Source organism: Anomaloglossus baeobatrachus, chromosome 2 (genome assembly GCF_048569485.1).
Source record: "Anomaloglossus baeobatrachus isolate aAnoBae1 chromosome 2, aAnoBae1.hap1, whole genome shotgun sequence".
In the NCBI taxonomy this organism is placed as follows: Eukaryota; Metazoa; Chordata; class Amphibia; order Anura; family Aromobatidae; genus Anomaloglossus; species Anomaloglossus baeobatrachus.
Genome location: NC_134354.1, coordinates 682,853,813 through 682,877,206, shown reverse-complemented (window position 1 = coordinate 682,877,206; position 23,394 = coordinate 682,853,813). Strand labels below are relative to the sequence as shown.

The 23,394-nt window shown below is 45.5% G+C and overlaps 1 protein-coding gene across 1 annotated transcript in view; it reads right to left on the bottom strand.

The window, feature by feature from the left end:
• The window catches only part of ZNF385A (zinc finger protein 385A), a 307,656-nt gene extending 290,663 nt beyond the window's left edge, over positions 1 to 16,993 (bottom strand). Inside the window, exon 1 of the mRNA XM_075337178.1 lies at positions 16,826 to 16,993. The gene's annotated coding sequence lies outside the window, so the exon portion shown is untranslated. The remainder of the gene's footprint in view (positions 1 to 16,825) is intronic.
• Between the last annotated feature and the right edge of the window lie 6,401 nt (positions 16,994 to 23,394).

Below are 23,394 nucleotides of genomic sequence, written 5' to 3'. Positions count from 1 at the left end.
TCTGAGTGCACCCCGTCACACTTGCTACACCCGGCAAGCATGACACTGTTCCATGGGGTCATTTTCTGGGATGAAACTTCTTTAAAATCTCATCCAGCCAGATACTGTATTCTACTGTGTATAAAAACCGGAGAAACACGAGTATATTGCTTGCAAAAATGATTTTATTGATTACAGTGGCAATTAAAAAACCCCCAAGGGGTTAAGAAGGAGAAGTGAAGAAAGAAAGTGAAAAGAGAACCAGGAAAAATGGTTGTAAGCCAATCAGGGGTATAAATATGTCCGGCCACTACAGGGACAGTAAATACAATAAATTGCACAAAGCCCAGGTAAAAAGTTAAAAGGACGGACACAGGTTAGATAAATAACATATATAAAGTGCCTGTGTATTAAAGGAATGTAAACAAAGACTGTATGTGCATGCCAGAGCTAAAGTGCTCATAATATAACCGGCGCCTCCAAATAAAGGTGCACAATTCAGTAATAATAGAAGTCTCAAAAGACACAGGCAAACATCAGAATAAATCAGCAAACCATAGATCCTGGGACCAAGGGAAAACACCTACGTACGTTTCACAAGAGTGAGGTAACCACCAGCTTCATCAGGGAAAGAAAGAATAGTGATCCCAGGATGCGGTGTGCACTGCTTTAAACCCTCCATCTAATGCCATAATAGCGATCAGCTGTACGTGCATTCAGACACTGCTGAAGCGGCGCATGAGTGCAAGGTCCTCCTCACCCCATCCACCGGATCCAGCCGTCCGGGCACAACACGCACGCGCGGGCGGCACGGCAACAGCCATGACGCCCGCGCCTGCGCAGAGGCCCTCAGGACGCCGAAGACGGAGGGCGGGGGGAGAGGAGCATGAACGCACACGCACAGGCAATGTATTGTAGTAGAAGTCCGGACATGCAGGGGGAAATAGACATAGATAACTACAATGCCACAGAATAATATTATTAATGACAACAACACATATGGAAAAGCGGCAATTAGTCCAGAGTCATATTATATTTGCATGTCCATTTTCTTCAAGCCCTCAAAAACAGCCAACGCCATGACATGATGGGAGTCAAGACAAGAAAATCATCATGGTGAATGGAAGAAATTTAGAATACATCTGAAAAGAAAAAATAATAGAAAAAAATATATAATTATTAAAAACAAATAATGATATCAAAAAACATCCAGGGAAGAAAAAGAAAAAAAGGAAGTAGCCACTACATTCTTCCCATCAGGAATCCCTTTGGTAGTCGGGGACCGAATCATGGTTGCTTTCCATGTGGCCACTGCGTGGCGTGCCCCAATGTCCTTCGCTGTGCCACTTTTCACTCCGCCGATGGCGGACGTGTTTTCGGGATTAGACATCACATCTCATGTGGCACAACTCATGTGGTTTATTTTGCCATGTGTGCATGCTCCCTCATCTACGTCGGTCTCACGTCCCGTGAGCTCCGGGTACGGGTGAGGGAGCATGTGAGGGATATTGGGGCAGCCAGGTCAGTGGAAGATGCCTCTCTCCTTAAGACACTGCCACGTCACTTTTTGAACCATCACAATTGTGACCCTAGCTCACTGAAGGTGAGGGGTATCGATGTTATCCATGGCGGCAACAGAGGTGGAAATCTTAAAAAACTTTTGGCCCGCTGTGAAGCGAGGTGGATTGCTGTTCTGGGGACCCTTACCCCAAAAGGTCTTAATGAGAACATTAGCTTCTCATCCTTTTTATGAGTCCCTTTTATGAGTACTTGTTTTTGCTCTGGTTTTCAGTTTCTTCCCCTTGGGTTTATTATATATATATATATATTTTTCTTTTCACTACTTCCTTTTTTTCTTTTTCTTCCCTGGATGTTTTTTGATATCATTATTTGTTTTTAATAATTATATATTTTTTTCTATTATTTTTTCTTTTCAGATGTATTCTATTTTTCTTTCATTCACCATGATGATTTTCTTGTCTTGACTCCCATCATGTCATGGCGTTGGCTGTTTTTGAGGGCTTGAAGAAAATGGACATGCAAATATAATATGACTCTGGACTAATTGCCGCTTTTCCATATGTGTTGTTGTCATTAATAATATTATTCTGTGGCATTGTAGTTATCTATGTCTATTTCCCCCTGCATGTCCGGACTTCTACTACAATACATTGCCTGTGCGCGTGCGTTCATGCTCCTCTCCCCCCGCCCTCCGTCTTCAGCGTCCTGAGGGCCTCTGCGCAGGCGCGGGCGTCATGGCTGTTGCCGTGCCGCCCGCGCGTGCGCGTTGTGCCCGGACGGCTGGATCCGGTGGATGGGGTGAGGAGGACCTTGCACGCATGCGCCGCTCCAGCAGTGTCTGAATGCACGTACAGCTGATCGCTATTATGGCATTAGATGGAGGGTTTAAAGCAGTGCACACCGCATCCTGGGATCACTATTCTTTCTTTCCCTGATGAAGCTGGTGGTTACCTCACTCTTGTGAAACGTACGTAGGTGTTTTCCCTTGGTCCCAGGATCTATGGTTTGCTGATTTATTCTGATGTTTGCCTGTGTCTTTTGAGACTTCTATTATTACTGAATTGTGCACCTTTATTTGGAGGCGCCGGTTATACTATGAGCACTTTAGCTCTGGCATGCACATACAGTCTTTGTTTACATTCCTTTAATACACAGGCATTTTATATATGTTATTTATCTAACCTGTGTCCGTCCTTTTAACTTTTTACCTGGGCTTTGTGCAATTTATTGTATTTACTGTCCCTGTATTGGCCGGACATATTTATACCCTTGATTGGCTTACAACCATTTTTCCTGGTTCTCTTTTCACTTTCTTTCTTCACTTCTCCTTCTTAACCCCTTGGGTTTTTTTTAATTGCCACTGTAATCAATAAAATCATTTTTGCAAGCAATATACTCGTGTTTCTCCGGTTTTTATTGACTTTGAGTATGCTTTAGGCCCCTTTAATTAAAGGGGCACACTATATGTAATCCCTATGGAAATTGTTATTTGTATTCTACTGTGTGTAGAAAACGTTTTTGCACAAAAATCCAGTTGTAAAATCAGTAGCATTTCCATCCCATGTAAAGTTATCCTTTAAAGGTTTTTCTATCACTTTAACAATGACCTATCATTGGACTTGGTCTTCAATATATCAATGAGAGTCCAACATCAAGACACCCCCACCAATCAACAGTTTGTCGGGCAAGCAAAGGGAAGATGCAAGCTGTGTTCAAAGCTGAAGACCACCGCTCCGTCACACTGTTTAGTGGCTGCAGACAAGTATTGGACATCAGCTCCTATTATTTTAACTATTTATTCGGGTCATTATTGTTTTTATATTGACTGGTAATCAATATCATCGTGATGAAAAATTTCTTTAAGTTTTTCTACAGATTATAAATTAATTGTGCTGTAAGATTGGGATTGTGGGGAGCTGTCATTGCTGGGTGTGCCCGGGGGGAGCACTTATCATAATAATAATAATTTAGTAATAACTGAGACACATACTATTTTGGTAGCAAAATTTGCATTGTAAATAAGAGAATGATTGATCCATTTTTATGGGTGATTTAGTTGGCAGGAAAATCAGGGCTCTTTTTGGAACTATTGTATCAGCACTACTATAAGGCTTGTATATAAATGGCATTAACCCCTTCACTCCCTGAGCGATTTTCCATTTTTCATTTTCATTTTTTCCTCCCCTTCTTCTAAGAGCCATAACTTTTTTATTTTTTTATCCATATTGCCATATGAGGGCTTATTTTTTGTGGGACAAATTGTACTTTTGAAAAAAAATCATTAGTTTTACCATAATGTACACTGAAAAATGGGAAACAAATTCTATATGTGAAGAAATAGTGAAAAAAGGGAAATTCCACAATGGTTGGAGGATTTTTTTATTCACCATGTTCACTATATGGTAAAACTGATGTGTCCGTATTATGCCTCAGGTCGGTACGAGTTTGTGGATACCAATCATGTATACTTTTACTTTTATTTATGTGGTAAAAAAAAATTCTGAAGTTTGTCCAAAACTAGAATAGCGCTTTTGTCGTCATTTTCTGAGCCCCGTAGCATTCTCTTTTTTTAGGATCTAGGGCTCAGTGATGGCTTTTTTTTGTATTGAGCTGATGTTTTCTAATTATACCATTTTTGTATAGATGCGCTGTTTTGATCGTGTGTTATTGCATTTTAAAGAAATGTTGTGCCAACCAAAAAAACTGAATTGTTGGCATGTGAAATTCTTTTCTCACCACACCGTTTACCGATCAGATAATATGATCTTATATTTTGATAGATTGGGCATTTCTGAATGTGGGGATTTCAAATATGTGTATATTTTTTTATTTTTTAACTGTTTTATTTTTAAAGGGGGGTGATTTGAATTTTTAGTTTTTGCTTTTTTTTCATATTTTTTAAAACTTTTTTTTATTTATTTTACTAGTTCCCCTAGGGGACTTTATCACTGCACAGTCTGATCGCCTGTGCATTTCTGCATGATCAGAGCAGCATCGCTCTGATCAGCAGAAATGTATATCTCCTGTGAGTGCTGGTGCTCTGTCACCTCTCACAGGAAGTGAGTCATGGCAGCTGACCCCGCGCTACCATGACAACACATTGGCGCCCTGTGATCACGTCACGAGTCTGACAATGGCGGTGGGGAACAGCATGATCCCTGCCGCAGCCCTTTAAATTGCGATGTCAGTATTTGACAGTGCGATCTAAGGGGATAACAGGCACTGCTGGATCTTCAATCCACCTGTGCCTGTTAGCCACACGTGTCTGCTGATCAGATCAGCAGACATATGGGGGGAATACTGGGGGTTTGCCGCTGGAGTCCAACATTAACCGAATGGAAGCGACCAAGGACGGTTCCAGTACGTCCTTCGTCGTAAATGGTTTAAAGATCATCAGTTTTGTGTGATATTTGTCACTGTGAGGACATACAGTGTTTTACTTTGTGATAGAGGACCATAATACTGATTTATTGGTTGGTGTAAGAACAGCTATCTTAAATAGAGATGAGGGAATCTGAAGGACGGTGTTTGGTGTTTATGGTGAACTCAGTCTTTATAAAGAAAAAACAGAATTCGGGTTCGGAATTCAGGTGTTTTACGCATGCAAACCACTTGAGTAAGCATTTCTTGTGCTTGGTACTCTCGGTGCTCGGCCCAGTACAAGCCGCTCGCAGTGTTTGAAAATCAGCGTTATCAGATGTAGTGTGCAAAATAAAAGTGTGTTCTGAAGTGTTCTGTATGTGAGTGGAGAGCCGAACTGCGCAATTAGTGACTTCCATTGGGGTTCAGGTCAAGTACGGGTCCCAAACTAAACTTTATCTAACGTCCGACTGAACCTGCAGAACTGAACTTCCACGAATCCGCTCATCCCTAATCTTCATCTGTGTTCACACCTCCCAGACCTTTTCCGTTTGGCCTTTGAGGAATTATATGCTGAAGATAAATGTAAAAGTTTTTACACAAACCAATAATTGTTTGTAGGAATACTCGTTCCTAATTTATCTATGGTCTAAAATTGCCACAAATCACAAGCAAAATGTGTGTCATCTGATTTTCTATGCTTGCAGACAAATTGTCATGATTATCACATTAAATAATAATAATAATAATTATTCTGCAGCACTTTACAACTGACATTGTGCTGCCGATAACATGTAAAGCATTGTTTTGTCCCCATCATTACTCGTCGGTCTGTGTAAATAAATCAGCAAACGAGCGCCAAACAACTCATGTACAGTCGATCGGTGCTCATTACTGACCTGACATTGGCCCGTGTAAGTGGACCATTCAGGTTGGGAAACTAAAGCAATCAAGATGAGTGGTCTTTATCTGGCCTTTTGAAATCTTTTAAAGAAACCTATCAAGAAAAAAACAGGTAAAATTCCATACTTACATTCAATAAGTATTTAAGGCAAGTTTTTACAATTTTTTTACATGTACAAGAAGGAGTATGACTTTATGGATGCAAATCCCCCAATAAGAATAATATCTTTTTTGTAGATATCCGAGGCGCCAATCATAAGAAATATAGTGTAGAAATTATATGTAAATCAGCCTTGAAGTGCACTGGGGGGGTGTCAATGTACTTTTTTTTTTTTACCAATCAACTTTTTGATTGAGTTTTCAATACAGGTTAAAAAATTTAGAACATACATTATACTGAGGGTAGGACACAAATACCAACAAGGGAGACAAGGGTTCAGGCAGGGGAAAGGTATTGCCTCTTATTAACAAACAAGTCATCCACATATTAGCTTAAGAAAAAGGAGGTAAATGGGAAAAACCTCAGAGCCGAAAAAAACCCACACTGTCCAGAGGAATTAAAGATTATTTAGGAGGGAGTTAACAAAGGGAGAAGAAGTCCAAAGAGTCCAGAGGTCTTCCAGAGTTAGGCGGCGTTGATAGTCTTGGGATAAGGAAAGTTCATATAGCCGGCAGATGTTAACTCTTTTAATCACATCTTGGAGGGTAGGGATCGAGGGTTGATTCCACTTAGTGGTAATGCTCTGTCTGGTGGCAATTAGTATGTATGAGCACGTACACTTAATCTCTCTAGGAAGCTCTGAGACGCCAATATTGATAAGGGCCATGCCCGGGTCAGTGGGAACCTGGACCAATGTACATTTATCCATTAGGGAGAAGACCTGGCTTCAAAAGGAAACAATTTTTGGACAAGACCACCATATATGAAAAAGCGTTCCAATATCACCACATTTTTTCCAGCAAAGTGGGGAGTATGAGGGATAAATGTGAGATAGCGTCTAAGGGGAGTGAACCATCTTAGCTGTATTTTTCTAATTAGTCCTAAATGGTTGATACATGAGGAGCAACCCATCAACCACGCTATAGCTCCCCTCCACTGCTCCTCCGAATAGACCACCCGCAGATCTTGCTCCCATTTTAACTTGTAAGGTAGTTTCCCCTGATCTAGAGGGGAATCGAAAATACTATAGGAGATCGATAGGCCTTTGGCCGAGCCTCTTTACCAGTAAAATAAAGCTGAATGGCAGAAGGAGGCACTTGCAAGGAGAGAGCTGGGCAGGAAGACAGGAAGCTCCTCATCTGTAAGTATTGAAAGGAAAAAGTTTGGGAAGGCAGAACCTCCTTCTCAAATTCTCAAATGAGCACAAGGTCGCACCCTCGAATAAATATCTCAACTTCTCAACCCCCAAGGATTGCCATTGAGAAAGGTAGATATGGGGAATTACCTGTTCCAGATACCTCAGAGAAATCATACCAAGAGGGATGCATAGGCGCCCCTTCTGCAGGTCCCTCCACATCAATAAGGAATTTTGCTTAACTGGAAGTATTTGAGGGTGCGAGCCTGGTTTAATATATTCAGCCACTAATAGACCTCTAGTAGAGTGAGATTTCGTGAATACTTTTTTCTACTGTCAGCCACCTAGGGTCCGATTTCGGATCCCACCAACTTTTTAGCGTATCTACCAAACATGCTTTATAGTATAATAGTAGGATAGGGATACCCATACCACCCTCCTGTGACTTAAAATGTAGGAGTTGTCTGGCTATTCTCAGCTTCTTATTTGACCATATAAATTTTGGCAACATGTATTAAAGGGTAGATAATTTAACTTCGGCAGCAGAATACATCTAAGAGGATAGATGATTTTGGGTAAGAGTAGCATTTTGCAAGTGTGTATTCTGGCAATCCACAAAACTCCAAGGAGGCTAATCTGTCCATATCGGGTTTGATCGAAGAGATGAGGGCGCTAATATTCTCGTCAACTAGGTTAGATGAAGGAGAACATAAGTTTATGCCCCGGGACGTTATACTTTTGTCAGCCCAAGTGAAGGATAACATTTTTTTAAGCTGGTCTACTAGTTGGGAGGGGATATCAATGCACTTTGGAGAGACAAGTAACACTGACACGCCCCCAATGCACTTCAAGGCTAATTTACATATATTTTCTACACTAGATTTCTTGACACTGGCACATTTAATCTTCATATAAATTGTTTTATTTTTTATGGGCGATTTTCACCTACTGTATACCACTTTTTCTATATGTAAAAACGTATTGAAGAGTTCTCTTTGTACTAAAATAAGCTAGTAATTGCAGGAAAAAAAATCTGCAGGGTTTTTTTTATGTGTATGTGGTAATATTCTCTTTCTCAGATTTCCATGGACAACTTTCTGCCTCCCAGAATGACAAATATAGTATAAAACTTTTTGTATTATTAATTCACGAATAAACTGCTCTTAGCAATTGGTTACAAAACAATTAAAAGTAGCCACACACTTCGTCTGTATAGCTGGAGGCAAGCCCTGGAAGCAATATGCAGTCGTGGTCCCATGATGGCACGTTCTGACAATGAATATATATACTAGTTAATTTCTGGTTATGCAGTCTTCTACATTCTCCGATATATTGCAGCTATCGATTAAATTGATTCATTTTCTCTAAATGGGGTTTGAAGAAATGCATGTACATACTGGAGAAAAAAACAGCAATTCCAGCTATATGTGAACATATCCTTAAGGTAGATTCACATGCAGCATAATTTCATGCCAAGGACAAAGTGGGCATTTGGATTTTGATGTGGATTTTCTCTGGAAATCAGGACCAAGTATACGACAAATTAACATCAAAATCCACATTTTATATTCAATTTGTAGCAAATAGGTTTCCTAAAATGAGAATGCGTGGGAATCTTCCCTAAGAACGCCTTCAAACATGCTTTTATTCAGACTTGATGCTTTTTTAATGCTGTTATTTTAAAAGCTTTTTGGAAGTGAAATTTTGAACACTTAGATCATGCATTTTTGTTGATATCGTTTATCAAGTCCTACATAGAAGCCTATGAGAACAACACCAGAAAAAAAATGGCATGCCCTGATCATCTGATGTAAAACCGAGAAAAGAGAGCGCAAATAGGGTCTTACCAGATATTAAAATAAAAGTATGCTACTGTACACTCACCTAGTGTGGTTGTGAAGTTCACAAACACCACAACAAGCACACAGATAATGGCGGCTGCCGCGGCCCCAAGTGCAGAAATCGTCAATGCCGGAGAGTAGAAAGGGTTAATGCCGCGCTGTCACCAAAAGGATGATAAAAAATTGATGATTTAATAGTAGATGATTATATTCCATAGCTCTACGCGTTTCGAGGTACAAGACCTCTTCTTCAGGACCACAAAAAGAAGAAAAATCAACAAATTTGTGGTCCTGAAGAAGAGGTCTTGTACTTTGAAATGCGTAGACCTATGTAATAAAATAATCTATTATTAAATCAACAATTTGTTATCATCCTTTTGGCGACAGCGTGGCATTAACCCCTTCTGATCATCTGATGATAACACCACTGACCCCTGAATCTCACAAACAAAATGTTGTACATGCAAGTTAATATTTTAATGTAAAGGGAACCAACCAGCAGGATTTTTCTATCAAAAGTAAATGCAGTGTCATACTGGCGCTAGCATGGTGAATATTATACCTTGCATTTTCAGATTGGAACTTTGATTGCAGAAAAAAATGTTCGGAAAGGTCCAGAAATTGGTGCATTCTTTGATTGACATGTGTAGCGGTGGGGGCCTTTATGGATTGGGTCCTCTATGTAAATTCCTCCCCCGGCGTCCTCCTGCCTTGCCCCTTTTCTTTATTTAAAATATATGCCGCGCCGCTATTGCTGATGTTGACGGCACATGCGCATTGCTAGTGTGATATCCTCATTAAAATGGTGCCAGAGTCAGCGCATGCACGTACCGCGATCTCCTGCACCATTTTATTGAAGACACTGCGGAGAAGACTATAAGCAGCATCGGATCATGCGCAGATTTTTTATTTTTCATCTGTGCAAGGTATGATTTTGCCTTTACTTTATATGGGAAAAATCCTGTGGTTAGTTCCTTTTAATGTCATATCTGGCTACAACTTTACCCCAAAAAATACAGAGAAAATACCATGAACATAGAGCAAAATCTTTGTGAGTCCATTGTGCTAAGGCTTCAATTTTATGGGCACTGCTGCAAAGAGTTAAATAAATAAGTATAAGAAAAGGTTTCTTCAGCTCACCTGCTGCCCGGACTGTTCAGCCTTGCGGGTGCCCGGGATCCTTCGGTCTAACCCGACCGGTAACAAGGAACGTAGAAGGCAAAGGGAGAGAAAGCGATCCGGCACAAATTCTCCTTAAGTTAAAATATTCAAGTCTTTATTTGGACATGGTTAAAAAATACACATCGTGAAGACCAAAAAAATCCATTCAGATGGTGCAAGTTCAGATCATGAAGGCTTTACGCGTTTCGGACTAATAACATAAAAACAAAACAAGTCCTTAATCATAAGTGATGATTAAGGACTTGTTTTGTTTTTATGTTATTAGTCCGAAACGCGTAAAGCCTTCATGATCTGAACTTGCACCATCTGAATGGATTTTTTTGGTCTTCACGATGTGTATTTTTTAACCATGTCCAAATAAAGACTTGAATATTTTAACTTAAGGAGAATTTGTGCCGGATCGCTTTCTCTCCCTTTGCCTTCTACGTTAAATAAATAAGTGACTATATCATAATGCTGTATTTATTGTGGATTTTCTGTACTTTACTGTTACTAAAGAAATATAGCTGCTGCAAGCTAAAGGCACAAACTGCATAGATTTACATTAGATACCATTTTTATTTTTGGCTACAGAAAGTAAAAGTATAATCGCTTTGACATTTCATAAGTTGCAGAAAAAAAGTGAAAACTAGTGATGAAACATTTTTTTTATCTATCTTATAAATGTAATATGTTGGAAATGTAAACATCTTGTTGAATGGGACGAGGACTGTGCGGGGAGTCATTTATATCATTCACCGCGGGGTGAGTTAAGGCGACATTATTCCCACACTGCACATTCTGACTCATGGAGTGAATACACTATACTGAATTTGTAAAACCTTAAGTATCGTAAACTCAGCCACGCTCTCCCACATACTCCATTGTTGGTGGTGTTAGGAAAGTGACGACTGCTGTTGTGAACAAGCCTCTTGTTAGCGGCAGCTGTTTATTCCAAACCTCAGTGTAAGTTTGAATGCAAAACTCTGCACTAAGCAACCGGGGCTCAAATAGTGGATTTTTAGAAATCACCCTTAGGCTGCTTTCACACATCCGGTTTGAGCCGTGCGGCTCAATCCGGCTGTGAAACCTATGCAACGGATGCGGTGAAAACACTGCATCCTTTGCATAAGTTTTTTACATGTGACCCGTCCGGTTTTTGCCGCTTGCGGCATGCTACTGAGCATGGGCAGTGGCAAAAACCGCATGCGGCGGCCGGATGCGGTTTTTGCTGCCGCACAAAAAAATGTGCCAGGCAACGTTCCATCAGGCCGCCGCATCGGCTAAATCTGCCACATGCGGCAAAAACAGGACGGAACGCAAGGCCATGCGGCACAATGCGGCACTAATTAAAGTCTATGCAGGAAAAACGCAACCGGCAGCAAAAAAAAAAACGGTTGCGTTTTTCCTGCAAAGTGCCAGATTGTGCCGCATAGCAAAAACCGGAGGTGTGAAAGCAGCCTTAAAGGGAACCTGTCACCAGGTTTTCCCAATTTAAACTAAAGCCACCACCTTAACTTATAATTCCCTCACACGGCACTGTCTGGTACGATGGCGTCGCTGGACTTACTTGGTGCCTCCTCTCTCCCCTAAGGTGTACTTTCCTCTGCCTGCTGATGGCATAGCAATGTGCCTTACTTCTTCATTGGTGCTTCTTTGTCCTCTCACTTCAAATGCGCACTAAAGTGCTTTGCTCTACCCTGCTGATAGTATAGCAATTTACTGTAATGCGCATGCACCATCCTTACTTCCTCTTCATCTGTGCTTTTTTTTCCTCTCTCTCTTTCGCATGTGAACTAAAGTGCTTTGCTCTGCCCTGATGATGATATAATAATGTACTGTAATGCGCATGCGCCAGTCTTACTTCCTCTTCATATGTGCTTTTTTGTCCTTTCTCTCTTCGCATGTGAACTAAAGTGCTTTGCTCTGCCCTGTTGATGGTATAGCAATGTACTGTAATGCGCATGCGCCAGCCTTACTTCCTCTTCATCGGTGCTTTTTTTGCGCACTATAGTACTTTGGTATGCCTAACATAGGACACGTTGTCTTCATGAAGCAGGGCAGGAGGACAGCGATTGCAGGGAGAGAGAAGGCACCAAACAAAACCAACATACACCCACAAGACTGAGTGGATTATAAAAGTTATTTCTTGCGATTTGCAGAGGGGGTTGAAGGCTTATATACAGGTGTCCAGCCTATTGTAGAGAAGGCGGTAACGGTGGTGGCCCTAGTTTATATTGGGAAAAGTAATAGTGATAAGCTCCCTTCAAAGATAATCTGTCAACAGGATATTCCACTCTAAACTAAATGCATGAATGTAAAGCCCTTTAAATATTTATAACAGTCATACTTTTATTGTAATATTTGGTTGGGACATTTTTGAGAAAGTCATAGGTGAAGTATTAATTATAAGTAGGCTGGAGTAACACTTGCATGTGACTCATGCGAGGATCACATTGCATTGCCCCGACAGGCCAGCAGCTCTCCTAAGAAGAGCATCTCAACTTGTCAACTGCATAGAAATACAAAAAGCTGATATGCTCCTGTCCGGAGAGCTGCCGGCCGGACCGGGAAATGTAATGTGATCCTTGAGCAAGTCAGACGCAAGTGTGACTCCAGCCGTAGAGCGAGGCTGGTACTGCACTTCCAGCTTTGTCGTGCTCTCCCTTTTTCCTACCCAGTGCCAGCCTTTGGTCTTTAATTGACAGGTCTCTTTTCAAAATAAGCTCCTAATGACATTGCAGGAGCCGATCCATTGAGCTTGCAACATCATAAGAAGCTCACTATGCATGAGATTAAGACTTCAAGGATGTATTTTTCAAATATGTCCAACTAAATACTACAAGCATAAATGAAGTACTAAATAGAACCTGTCAACGTGATTTTGTAAGCTGGTGCTGGGTGGGCAAACAGGAGGCAGTGATTTCTAATTTGCTCTGTCCCACCCATAGTACTTAACACTCATTTGCATATTAATGCAAATGCTAATTAGTCAAGAATGCAACATTAGATATCAGATATAAAGGTGTCAATTGATTTGTATTTCAAAACATACCAATACAGAGCTGTAATGCCACAGTGTGCATACAGCATTCCTCATTTATAAACATTAGAGATGAATAATTCAAAATTCCAGTTCTCCAGTTTCAAAAATTAAATTTGTAATGACTCAATTAGCTGAGAATTCAAACACTGCAAAGCCTCCAAATGCCCAGAAATGACTATAACACTCTGAAGTTGCCTACTGTATGAGAAGTAGGTAAGTACACATGTAGCGCCCCTGAGACCCTCAGGGCACTACAGGGAACTGCATCCTCTTGGGGATGCAGGAGCTATCCCCTGGGACCTGGAGTACCAGTGCTGATTGCATCCAAACACGACCAAAATCCTAGTTCACCACTCCACACTGGGCATAGAGGGTTAACCATGTAAGGGGATGGTCGCCATGGGAACGAGTCCCTGGGTATAGCCAGCCTGCTAGGAGGAGTCAGTCAGTCGGTAGCGAGGAGAGAGTCGAGTAGCACACAGGAGAGGTGTGTGGATGTGCCTGAGCTGGGTCCGTGTAACGGTGACCCCGGGGGCACAGGAGAGGGGTCGCCAGGACGGGTACCGGAGATACCGCTGGGACCGGAGCACGCACGGGGTACAGGTGAGGTGAGACTGTACCCCAAAAGGGACAGTCGGGGCCCCGAAACGCTCCACGCTACGGGGACCCAATCAACAAAGAGTTCCGGGGAGAGAGCAACCTGAGTCAGTACATTGGCACTGGTCCTCCAAGGGACCTGAACAAGGAACCCCTGGGTCCACAGTAAGTAGAGACTGTTAAAGACAACCTGGTGTGGTCTCAGTTATTGCCCCGTTACATCTCCCAGGCACAGTCCTACCTGCGGAGGGCCTACCATCACAGCTGCCACTACCATCAACCCTGGGAGTACCCACATTCAGCAGCAGCGGTTCTCCATCCTTAACCGTAACCCACAGGTTGCGTCTCATGACAAAAACTCTTACCTCCCCTGTAAATACCCCCATTAACAAAAGGGGCCAAGGCACGGGACCGGGCAACGGCCACCAGAGTGACATTCCCTTTTGTTACTGCACGGGACCGAGTACCCCCTTCTCTGGGCGCTACATAAATACCAAGAGCAAAATGTGGCAGCAAGCCGCATGATAGATGTCTCATTTACAGCTATCAAATTGGACTAAGAAAACAAGTGTCAAAAAAGACATCCACAATTTGAACATCTACATTTCAAACAATGACATAGTAAGAAATGCTAATTTGGTACATGTCTAAAAAACAGCTTGCAACAGGATGCTATATTGGTGTGGTGTACACTGTAGATTTGACAGGTGAAAATAGATTTGCAAAAAAATTGTTTAGAACAACCACACTTTGTGTGGTATACAGCAAATAAATGTCTGACTTTTGGGGAATTAGTTTTTTCTATATAAAAAAAAAAACCCCAAACCATTATTTCCTCTTATTAAGAAGGATTGCACAATAAATATAAATACAATTCAGGAAATGCAAAAACTAAATAGAGTCACTTGTGATAATCCCTCTCTGAGGCCTCTTTCACACATCAGTGATTCTGATACTTATGTTGCAGTTTTTATACGTACCAGAATCACGGACATACACAGACACATTAAAATCAATGGGTCTGCGCACACATCAGTGATTTTTCACTGACCGTGTCTCCGTCCGACGTTCACGCATGTCCGAGTGCTCCCCACGGAGACATGTCCGTTTTTTTCTGGCATCACTGATGTCCCACGGACTACACTATGGTGTGATCCGTGAAACACGTACCAGAAAAACATGGACATTAAAAATAAAAAGCATTTTATACTCATCTTCTCCATCGACGCTGTCTCCGGCCTCTGCTGGCTGCTGCTTCGGAGCCGGCTAATTACTGTCATGCATATTCAGTTATGCACGAAACCATGACCCGGAAGTAGCTGCAGCGGGGACAGAAACACAGCAGTGCCGAAGAGTTCAGCCCCATGACAGCAGGAGTGGGGACAGGTGAGTTTATCGCCATGTGCAATCATGGATGACAGATCACGGGTAGCACATGGACAACCCACGTGTGCCATGAATCACGGCACACGGAGGGGCATATGCATTTTTAACATATCAGTATCGGTGAAAAACGTCTGTGTTTTTCAGTGACGTGTGAAACAGGCCTGACACGGATTTTCAAATTTTTTTAATCTTCAAAACTATTGTGTTGGCTTCTAATGCTTTCTAGTGTATCAAAAGAGTTTTTCTGATTCTAGAAAACCTCTATTCTCATCTGCACTTTGTTGGTAAAAAAACAAACTGTGCTTTATTCACTGTCCTCGAGTCTCCACTGCCACTGCACCCAGTTTTTGTTGTTGTCTGTGTGACGCCCTGGACAAGTCAGGGGTCACAGGTAATGACATCACCACACCCTACACCCCGGTTAGGCACATCAAAGCTAGACCCCAAAAATCCTTGTTGCCTTCCTCCAGGGGCTGATGTTCACACCAGGGGGTGGGCCAGGCGGTTGGTCCCGCCCACCGAGGAGTTCACAGTCCTGGAGGCGGGAATAGAGTAGAGTTAAGCTAGGGAAGTGAAAGTGGAAGGAGTAAAAGTGAAGTGGAGTAGAGCAACTGACGGAGAGCGTCCGGGTGTGTGCCCCGGACAGAGACAGCAAGGTTAGCAGACGGCGGTGACCGTCTGCAGGAGTGGCCTATCGGAGTTGCCGTAAGGACCGTGGACGGGCGGTGGCCCGGCGGTACCGGACCGGTACACAAAGAGAAGCCAGCACCATTGGCAGGAGCCTTCGGACCCCGGCAAGGCTTGGAGTCGCCGTGAATTTGCCAAATCCGTCAGTGAAGGGGACCTCCGGGTTTCCAAACAACTAAGTCCCGATTGAAGGCAACAGTCCAACCTGCAGAGAGAGACACCGCCACCGCCAAGGCACCAGTTTCTCAGAGCCAGCGCCTGCGGGCAAAGAGGGGCTCCTCCGGCCCATATCCAAGCCGGGGAGCGGGTTACCAGTGGGAACCCATTGGAACCAACAGAAGTACTAGGTGCAGGGAAAGAGACAGTCACCGTTAACTACCGGGGAAAAGCAACAGCAGCCGTCCGTGGGAACCGTCTTTCCAGCCGTGTGTTTTACCAAGAACTGTGTCATCGTCTCAGGCTGAGTGAGTACCACCGTGCCGTGCGGCACAGCGCTGCCCCCGCGACCCTGCACCTCACCAGGCCCCGCAACCGGCCTGCCATCACCCATCCTCCACCCCATCACTGGGCCCCGGGACCACCAACCCCTACCCACGGAGGGGAGAACTAACAACTCAGCTGCTCCCTGTCACCGCTCCCGGGATCCCCATACAGAGCAGCGGTGGTGTTACCAAAAATCACCACAATAACCAAATCCCCACCACAAACACACCCCTTTCACTCACGGGCGAGGAGCGCCGCTCGAGTCCCCAGGATCCGGCACACCGCTCGAGCCACCACCGAGCAGCGGCAGCCGCAGCAGCAGCGGCCGGACCTGAGCAGTGGGAGAGCGCGGCGTCCCCTCCTCCTCCCGCGACAACTGCAACACTGATGCCATGTTAACAGCCCTGCAGACAATCAGCTTGTGCTGTCAACTTGTGCAGAGCTACTGAGCTCAGTTATTTGCTGCAGTGCTGTCATTGTGATGCTAAAGGTGGGGAAACAAAAAGGCACAATAGGGTCTTACCCGGTATAACGTGGGATAATAAGAAAGGAATAGGTACACTCACCTGATGTGGTTGTGCCAGTCACAACTCCTTAAAACGCATGTGAGTGTCCGCGTGGTTCAAGCAGCGACCCCGTGAAGTAGTGGTAAATATATAATCAAAGGGAAAGCGGGTATATTTCTTTTTCTCTGAAGAAGGCGATGGTCCTTGTCTCTGAAACGCGTTGGAATGCTGTAATAAAAAAGAAATTTTTACATCAGTTCTGCATCAGTGGTTTTTAAGCGCGGCATATACCCGTTTTCCCTTTGATTATATATTTACCACTGTCATTGTGATGTAAGTGCGTCAGGTTAATAACAAACCATGAACAGCAGCGAACACTCAGTGCTGGACCTGGTGAGGGCGAGTAAGACACCCCTAAGAGAATGACTGAAAGTGTTGGCACCCTTGAAATTGTTACAGAAAAAGAACTCTCTAGGAATATTATGACAATTACACGTTTAATTCTACACATGTTTATTTCCCTTGTGTGTATTGGAACACCACAAGAAAACAGAGAAAAATGAGCAAATTGGACATACTTTCACACAAAACATGAAAAATGGGCAGGACAAAATTGTTAACACCTTTCCAAATTTGTAGGTAAATAACTTTATTTCAAGCATATGCTGCTTATTCAAACTCACCTGTGGAAAGTAACAGGTGTGGGCAATATGAAAATCACACCTGAAACCAGATAAAAAGGGGAGAAGTTTACTCAATTTCTGCATTTTGTGTATGTGTGTACCACACTAAGCATGGATAATAGAAAGAGGGGAAGAGAACTGCCTGAAGACCTGAGAACCAAAATTGTTGAAAAATATCAACAAATCTCAAGGTTACAAAAAGCTTTATTGGTGATGACAGCTTCAAGATGCTTCCTGAGTGGGAAAACTAGTTGCATGCATTGCTCAGGGGTGATTTTGGCCCATTATTCCACACAAACATTCGTCAAATCCTGAAGGTTCTGTGGCTCCTTCTATAAACTCTGAGCTTTAGTTTCTTCCACAGATTTTCTATTGGTCTCAAGTCTGGTGATTGGTTGGGCCATTCAAGCAGCTTTATTTTCTTTCTCTGAAACCAATTGAGAGTTTACTTGGTTGTGTTTGGGGTCATTGCCTTACTGAAATGTACACCCTTGTTTAATAGTCATCACTAGAGCAGATTTTTATCAAGAATGTCTCAGTTCATTTGTCCATTCATCTTTCAATTATATGAAATTTGCCAGTGCCATATGCTAAAAAACAGCCCCACACCATAATGTGATATGCAGTGCCTTTTAGCCACCAAACATGGTGAGTATTATGCCATGTAAAGAGTTACATTTTGGTCTTAGCTGACCAGACCATATTCTCCCAGTATATCACAGTCTTGTCGAAATGTTCTTGAGCAAACTTTTAAATGACCTTGAACATATTTTTTTTTTGTTCATCAATGGAGCATTATTCAATTGTTTGAAACAATTGTACCTGCTGATTCCTTGTCTATCTGTAGCTCTCCACAGGTGGTCGTGGGCTCTTGGACAACTCTTATGATAATTTCTTTTACTTCTCTGTCTGAAATTTTATGGGGAGCACCTGGTCATCACTGGTTTATGGTAAAATTTTGTTCTTTCCACTTTTGATTATGGCCCTAACAGTGCTCCCTGGAAGCTTCAGTAGTTTAGAAATTCTTCTGCAAACAATTCCATCAAGGTCTTGAGAACTCAGTCCAAGGTAGCAGCTTGGTCAAGTCACTATGATGTGCATTAGTGAAGTGCTAAAGAAATGAAATCATTATTTGATTGACCCATTCAACTTGACCAGTGAACTGAGGGTGGTAAGCCGATGAAAAGTCCAGAGATAACTCCAAAAGTGTGCAGATTGCTCTCCAGACCTGGGTCGTGAATTGAACTACTCTATCTGACACGATGTGCAGTGGGAAACCATGAAGCTGAAAGATATGCTGATTGTAGGCTTCTGCAAGCTTCGGAGCAGAGGGCAGTCCAAGTAACGGTACAAAATAAGCCATTTTTGAGAAGTAATCCACCACCACACAAATCACAGAACTGTCAGAGGACACAGGAGGTTCTGTAATGAAATCCATGGCAATGTGGAGCCAGGGAGCGAAGGGCACGGGCAGACGGAGCAGTCGGCTGGAGGGGAGCCACTTAGGTGTCTTGTTGTTGGCACAGCGTGGTCAGGAAGCGACAATGTACCCAGTATCCTTACAGAAAGCCGGTGTAGGGAATCCTATGCAGAATTGTTGTTGTCTTGCGCCAACAGATAATATTTATGTTAAACAGTAAATACTGCTTTGCTGATACATATGACGGAAGATAATCTGTGGTGCCCCTAAGGCTTCAGTCGCCACACAGGTACTGCATCTCAGCCAGAGGTGTAGTATCCCATTCCCAGGTAAGGAGGGGGTCACAAACCGGTATACAGAAAACACAGACACTCTTGTGTCGCCCTGGGCAAGCCAGGGGACACAGGTCACACACCACCACACCCTACATCCCAGGTAGGAACATCTAAGCTAACCAAAAATCCTTGTTGCCTTCCTCCAGAGGCTGATGATTCACACCAGGGGGTGGGCCAGGCAGTTGGCTCCGCCCACCGAGGAGATCACAGCTCTGGAGGCGGGAGAAACCAGGCAGATTAGCCCAGGCAGGGCTTGAGTGAGGAGCAGATAAGCTAAGTAAAAGTGAAGGAAGAAAAGTAGTAAAGGAGGAAAGCAAGAGTGGTGACAGAACAGAAAGAGTGTGCAAAGCCTGAGGAGTCCAGCTGAGTGCAGGGCAGGTCAGCAAGGTCAGCAACGGCGGTGACTGTCTGAAGGGGGACCGTTTGGAAGTTCCTGGAAGGACCCCGTAGGCTGTGTGCCCGGTGGTCTGGAGCAGTGTTCCGAAGGACAGTCAGAACCAGGGCAGGGGCCTCTCGGACCCCGGCAAGGCTTGCAGTCGCGTAATTTGCCGAATCCGTCAGTGAAGGGGACGTAGATCCCCCAACAACCAAGTCCCGATTGAAGGCAACAGCCCAGCCAGTGTAAGAGAGACACCGCCACCGCCAAGGCACCAGTTTCTTAGGGCCAGCGCCTGCGGGCAAAGAGTAGAGCTCCTCCGGTCCAGCTTGAAGCCGGGGAGCGGGTTACCGGTGGGGACCCATCGCAACCAACAAGTACACCAAGGTGCTAGGAAAAGGGACATCACCGTCACCTACCGGGAGAGCAAGTGCAGCCGTCCGTGGGACCGTCTTACCAGCCGTTTGGTTTACCGTAAAAACTGTGTCAACGTCTCAGGCTGAGTGAGTACCACAGTGCCGCAAGGCACAGCGCTGCCCCCACGTCCCTGCGCCCACCAGGCCCTGCATCTCCCATCTCATCACCGGGCCCCGGGATCACCAACCCCTACCCACGGAGGGGCAACACAACACCTGGCTGCTCCGCATCACCATCCCCGGGATCCCCATATTGAGCAGCGGTGGTGAAATCACCACAACCGTGGGTGGCGTCACGGACAATAAACAATCCCCACACCCAACAAACCCCCTTTCACTCACGGGCGAGGAGTGCCGCTCGAGAAACCCCCGGGATCCGGCCCACCGCTCGAGCCACCACTGAGCAGCAACCGCCGGACCCGAGCAGAAGGGGTGAGCGTAGTGTGCTGACACCCTCCTCCCCGCCCGCGACAACTTGGCGTCACGAACAGGATCTTACCGCTCTGCCGTTTGGTAGAGGTTCGCCTTGTTACCGCCGGAGGTATCCGGCAGAAAAATTTCAGAAGCCGCCATCTTTGGCGCGAAAAGTTCCCTCTCGAGCAGTAGAGGCGCGAAGGCCAAAACCCCGCCCCGAGAGAGGAGGGGCCGGAAAGAGCTAAGGGGGACGGAAACAAGATGTCTGCGCCCGACGGAGCCGCTGGAGGAGCGGTGGTCGCAGCCGCAGCGGCACCCGCGGATGGGAATGGACCTGCCCAGGTCCCGGCCGTACCGGCGGGAGGTGCCGCGGCCCCCACGCTCGCGCAGGTCATGCCGTTCTCCTTGCCCTATGCGCCCGGAGCTGCTTGGCTACCGCAGTATGACGGGAAACCGGATGCCCTACAGGCCTTCCGGAAAAAGCTTAACCCGTTGCTAGAGCTGTACCCCCTGACTGATAAGCAACGTGCAGCGATAGTGCTAGGCCAGTTAACCGGTGCGGCGGAGCAGGAAGCGGAGACCTGGGCCGAGGGGGACCGGCTCTCTGTAGCCACCATCTTTGAGAAGCTACAGACTGCCTTCGAGATCCGGACTGAAGCTGAGCTGAGGATGCAGTTTTACCAGTGCCGGCAACGAGCTGGGGATAGCATTCGGGACTATGCTCTACGTCTGCAGACCGCCCTCCGCACGCTGAAGCGGGCGAACCCTATTAATGAGGCGGATAGCAACAAGATGTTAGTGGAGCAATTTGCGCAGGGGATGAGGTCCCCTGAGGATCGTAAACAACTCCGGCTGTGGGCCCTGGAACACCCTGATGTGGACTTTGCTGTGTTAAAGGAGCGGGCCATTAAAGCACTACAGCCCCCAGCAACCGAAGTTCTGGAACCCGCCCCGTGGCCCGTCGAGATGGCTCCCGTTGTGGTGGCCTCAGCCAAATCAACCTCTCCAACACCTGCAGCCCCGAGCAGCACAGTGGAAGAACTGGCAGCCCAGGTTCGTCGCATGGACGGAGACCTTGCCAAAATCCTGGCTGCACTACAACCTCTGACCAGACCTCAGCCTCCGGCGCAGATACAGCTTGCTGACAGTCCCGAGGATGTTCCCTGGATGCAGCGGAAAAGTGCTAACAACCCGCGGAGCAGACCCCCAATCTGCTACAAGTGCCGTAAGCCGGGTCATTACTACCGACAGTGCCCGTTAAACGAGCAACCCCTGGGGCCCCGGGCCAATCCTCAGGAGTAGAACATCGTGGCCCCCCGGACTGGCGGGACCGATATATCGGGGCCCGCCCTATCATCCCCGTGGCTGTGGACGGCATACCAGTGATGGCTCTCTTGGACACTGGATCACAGGTAACTACCATACCGTACACGTTGTACCAGCGGTATTGGGCCGTAGACGAACTGGCGCCCCCAGACAATAGTATAACATTGATTGCCGCTAATGGACTCCCATTGACCCAGGTGGGGTATAAACAAGTGGCTATGACAGTGGGGCAAGCCGAACTGCAACACCAGGGTATGATTGTGATCATGAATGAGCCCAGTGATCATAACCCGAAAATAGTGCTGGGAACCAATGTGATGGAGCACTGCATGGCTGATGTGTTAACCCTATTACAACAGCTAGCCGCCACAGCGGCAGGGAGCCGGCAGAGGGCTGTGCAGTGTGAGATCCGAGCCCTGATGTACCGCCAGCATGTAAGCTCAACAGGAGGGGAGATTGGTGGAGTGAGAGTGATGGATGTTGCTCCATTGACTGTGCCCCCTAGGAGTGAGATGATGATCTGGTGTAGGGCAGCAGTAGGGCCTCAGGGGCGTGACTACCCTGCGATGATGGAGCCCATGCCTTCCAAGCACTGGCCCGCTGTAATGGCCGCCTGAGGGGTGGTGGATGTGAAGAAAGGGAGAGTGCCTGTGAGAGTGCTGAACTGTGGAGAGGAAGAAGTCAGGCTTCCCCGGTATGCCACCATTGCCAAGCTGCTCACCCTGGACCCTCACACTATCCATGAAGCCAGTCCATCCACACTCCCACCTACCACCGGCACTTCCCCACCCCAGGGGGAGACAAAGGAGTGGCATCAACAGCTACATGTAGGCACTGATGATACCCCTACACATCACAGGGCAGGGGTATACAGGGTGGTGCAGGAGTACGAACAGGTTTTTAGTAAGCACCCCCTAGACTTTGGGCAGATCAAGGGGGTCCAACACCACATCCCCACCGGTGAACATCCCCCTATCAAAGAGAGGTATAGACCTATTCCCCCTGCACATTACCAGTGTGCCAAGGATATGTTGAGGAATATGAAGGAGGCAGGGGTTATTCGGGACAGCTGTAGTCCCTGGGCCGCTCCGTTGGTACTGGTCAAGAAGAAGGATGGTACCATGCGGATGTGTGCGGACTACCGGAAGATCAACCAGATAACCCATAAAGACGCCTATCCATTACCTCGTATTGAAGAGTCTTTGGCTGCACTGAGAACTGCAAACTACTTCTCGACCCTTGACCTCACCAGCGGATACTGGCAAGTGGCCGTGGCCCCAGAGGACCAGGAGAAGACCGCCTTCACCACCCCGATGGGGCTTTGCGAATTCAATAGCATGCCGTTTGGGCTGTGCAATGCCCCCGGAACCTTCCAACGGCTGATGGAGTGCTGTCTGGGACATTTAAACTTCGAGACTGTCCTGCTGTACTTGGATGATGTGATTGTTTATTCCCAGACGTATGAGGCCCATCTGGAGCACCTGGCCGAGGTGTTCACGTCCCTTGCCAAGTACGGGATGAAATTGAAGCCCTCTAAATGCCACCTGCTGAAACCCAGGGTGCAGTATCTAGAGCATGTGGTGAGTGCGGATGGTGTCGCCCCCGACCCTGAGAAGATTACTGCCATCCAGAGCTGGCCGAGACCAACTACAGTAAGGG